Genomic DNA, 4314 nt, shown 5'->3' with positions numbered 1-4314 from the left:
CATAGTTGAACTAGTGTCTTCTATTTCTTTGCTGAAACAGTTAATGATTCTTTGATTGATCAATATTGCTTCTCTCTATTTGTTTTCATGAGAAACCCCTTTGAAGATATCAATATGTAATACAACAAGCATTGTTAATTTCCTACCACTTTGTTTGTAACTCTGTATTGTTTGTGTTGTTCTTTTGCTATTCTGTAAATGGTTGTCTGTTTGTTAATGTTTTTGTTCTTTTATTTTTTAAAAAAGTAATAAGAAACCAAGAAATAACAGTTTAGCAGTTGCATGATGAGGCAAAGAAAAACAATATAAGGCTGATAGGAGCCAACATGAATGACATAAAAAGACTGTTTGCAGAAGTGGTAGCAAGAAATTTCCCAAGCATGGAAAAAGAATCTGACATACAGTTAAGTGAGGCATATAGGACCACCGTTAGCTATAACCAAAATAAATATACACCTAGATGCATAATAATAAAGATCCCAGAAATTCAGGCATCTAGATTTTTTTATTGATCCATAGGCCAATGCTGGGATTATGGGTTTGAGTGCTACACTTGCCTTGGGGCAGATAGTTTGCCTATGTAAGGGAGAGAAAGAGGCTGCTTCCCACCACTCCTCCCTTTTGCTCTTGCTGTCTTTTGCTATATTCTGCCACCAGGAAAGTTTGGCCTCTGCCATGTGCCACTCTCCCTTGGAGCCAGCCAAGTATGGACTGCAACCTCCACAAAGTGTAAGGCAAATAAACCTCTCCTTCCTTAATTTTTGGTGTCAGGTATTTTGTTTCAACAATGAGAGAAAAGTAATCAAGACAAGCTGTTAGAGAAAAAAGAACAGATGACCTATGAAAGAAAACCCACCAGAATCCCAGCAGACTTCTCAGCACAAACCATCAAGTCAAGAAGAGCTTGAAGTGAAGTATTTCAGGTCCTGAAAGAAAACAACTTTTAACCCAGATTGATGTACCCTGCAAAACTAACTTTCAAAATTAATGGAGACATAAGATACTTCCATGACAAAGAAGAACTGAAGACATTCATGACAACTAAACCAACCTGACAAAGAGCATTAAAAGAATTCTAGAAAGAGATAAAAATGACCATAATTTCAAAAACAACAATAGAACAAAACCACTAAGCAGGGCAAGTAATTAAATAGAGGGGGAAAGTAGGGAACCAGCAGTGGGAAAATAACATGGCAATGATATGCCAATACAGATATCAGTAATAACCATTAATGTAAATGGCCTCAATTCACCAATTAAAAAAACAGACTGGCTGAGTGGATCAAGAAACAAAATCCAACAATATGGTGTATACAAGAAACACATCTGGCCCAAAAGGAAATTCACAGACTGAAAGTCAAAGGATGGAAAATAATACTCCATGCAACAGGAACCCAGAAAAAAGAAGGAATATCTATTCTGGTTCCAGACAGTGTGAACTTCAAACCAAGAATGATCAAAAGAGATAAAGAAAGTCACTACATACATGTTAGTGGAAAACTGCAAGAGTAAGAGATAACGATCATAAATATTTATGCACAAAATGCAGGATCACCTAACTATATAAGACAAATTTTAGCAAACATGAAAAATCAAATAAGCAATAATACAATTGTAGTAGGGGACTTTAACACCCCATCATCAAAAAGAGAGAGATCAACTAGAGCAAAAAATCAGCAAAGAAATAACAGAACTAAATCAAATGTGTGGACAAATGGACTTAGTAGATGTATACAGAGTGTTCCACCCAACAACATCAGAATACACATTCTTCTCAGCTGCACATGGGATATTCTCTAAAGTAGACCATACGCTAGCACATAGAATATGCTTAAGTAAATGCAAAGAATTGAAATTATCCCAAGCATATTATCAGACCCTAGTGCAATGAAGTTGGAAATAATTGACAGAAGAAATTGTAAAAAATCCACAGACAGGGGCTGAGGATTTATCTCAGTGGCACAGCACCTGCCTGGCAAGCACAAGATCATGAGTTTGGTTCCTGGTACCAGAAAACACCCTCCTCCCGCAAACAACAGCAACAACAACAACAACTCTATAGACACATGGAAATGAAATATCACCCCCTTGAATAACCAATGAGTCACAGATGAAATTAAACAATATTTACAATCAAATGAAAATGCGGATACAACTTACTGGAATCTGTGAGACGCAATGAAAGTAGTCTTTAAAGGGAAATTTATAGTGCTGAATTCTCACATCAGGAAAACATAAAGAGCACAAATAAACAACCTTATGCTGCACCTCAGACTTCTAGAAAAAGAAGAGCAAGTCAAGCCCAAAGCCCAAAAAGGGAACAAATTATAAAGGTCAGAGCAGAAATGAACACGATGGAGACTAAGAAAACAATACAAAAAAATTAATGAATCAAACAGTTGGTTCTTTGAAAGAGTAAATAAAATTGAGAAAGCCTTAGACCATGTTATCAAAAAAGGAAAGAAAAAACTCAAATCCATGCCATAAGGAATGAAACAGGCAAAATCACTAAATATCCTGTAGAAATTGAGAATACCATCAATACTTACTTTGAAAATCTTTATGCTCATAGGATGGAAAACACAGAGGAAATGAACAGATTCCTAGATGCATATTACTTACTAAAGTTGAGTCAAGAAGATACAAAAATCTTAAATAACCCAATATTAGTAACAAAATTGAAAATGTAATAAAAAACATCTCAACAAAGAAAAGCCCAGGTCCTGATGGATTCACAGCTGAATTCTATAAGAAATTTAGAGAAGATCTAATGCCAATTCTTCTCAAACTCTTTAATGATATAGAAAGGGAAGCAATCCTCCTTAACTCGTTCCTGGAGGCAAGAATTACCCTGATAACAAAACCAGTGAGAGACCCAAGCAAAAAAGAGAACTACAGGCCAATCTCCCTAATGAACATACGTGCAAAAATTCTCAATAACATACTAGTTAATAGAATGCAGGAAAACATCAAGAAGATTATATATCATGATCAAGTGGGATTTATCCCAGAAGTGCAGGGATGGTTCAGTGTATGCAAATCAATAAATGTAGTGCACCATATCACCAGAACCAAAGACAAGAATCACATGAACATCTCAATAGATTCAGAAAAACTTCTGATAAAGTTCAACACTTATTCATGATAAAAACCCTACAGAAAATCAGAATAGAAGGGCTTTGCTTGGGTCTTTTTTTTTTTTTTTAACTTCAATCTTATAAAAGGCATTTGCACATCAAAAGAAATCACTAACAGAGTTAAAAGAAAGCCCACAAATTGGAAAAAAGTTTAGCCCACTGTCCCTCAGACAAAAGACTTCTACCTAGAACACATAAATAATTTTAAAATATCAGGACCTGCAAATTCAAAGGCCCAATCTAAAAATGGGCAGCTGAGATGAACACACAGTTCTCAGATGAAGGAATACACATGGCAAATGAAGATAAGAAAAAATGTTCAACATCATTAGTCATTAAAGAAACGCAAGTTGAAACAGCACTGAGATTCTGTCTCATTCCAGAGAGAATGACTACCTTCAAGAAATCAGCCAATAACAAATGCTGGAAGGGATGTAGGGAAAAATTAACCCTTTTCTACTGCTGGTGGGAGTGCAGGCTGGTGCAACCACTGTGGAAATCAGTGTGGAGATTCTTTTTTTTTTTTTTTTTTTTTTTTTTACAAAAGTAGGATTAGTGGTCCCATTTGACCCAGCAATTTCCCTCCTGGGTATTTTTCCAGAAGAACTGAAATCGTCATGCCACAGCAATATATGTGCACCCATGTTTATAGCAGCGCAGTTTGTAATGGCTCAATCTTCTAAACAAACCAACTGCCCATCAACTGAAGAATGGATAAAAAAAGTGTTCTTTTATGCAGGGGAGTATTATTCAACTATAAAGAAAGTTAAACTCCAGGCTTTTATAGGTAAATGTATGCAATTAGAAACCATACTCATAAGTGAAATAAATCAGACCTGCATGTGTAAACATCATATTTTCTCCTTAGTGTAAGAATCTGAAAGAGTTAATAAAATCTGAATAGTAGAATAGATATTGTGAAAGGGAAAGAAAATGCTCAAAAAGAAAGAACAACTAGGATAATGGAAAGGAGAAAAGAAAGAATGAAGTTTTATATATATATATGTATATATATATATATATATATATACACACACACACACACACACACACACACACACGACAGTTAAGATAATTGTACTACTAATTTCTAATGGTTTATTGACAGGAACAGTTAATGTTTAATTGCTTGATCAATCTTGCATGCTTGTATATGGTAATCTGAGCAACTACTTTG

This window comes from Chinchilla lanigera, unplaced genomic scaffold (genome assembly GCF_000276665.1).
Source record: "Chinchilla lanigera isolate Chin_1 unplaced genomic scaffold, ChiLan1.0 scaffold00183, whole genome shotgun sequence".
Taxonomy (NCBI): Eukaryota; Metazoa; Chordata; class Mammalia; order Rodentia; family Chinchillidae; genus Chinchilla; species Chinchilla lanigera.
The sequence above is the reverse complement of the archived record's forward strand: the minus strand, read 5'-3'. Positions refer to the sequence as shown.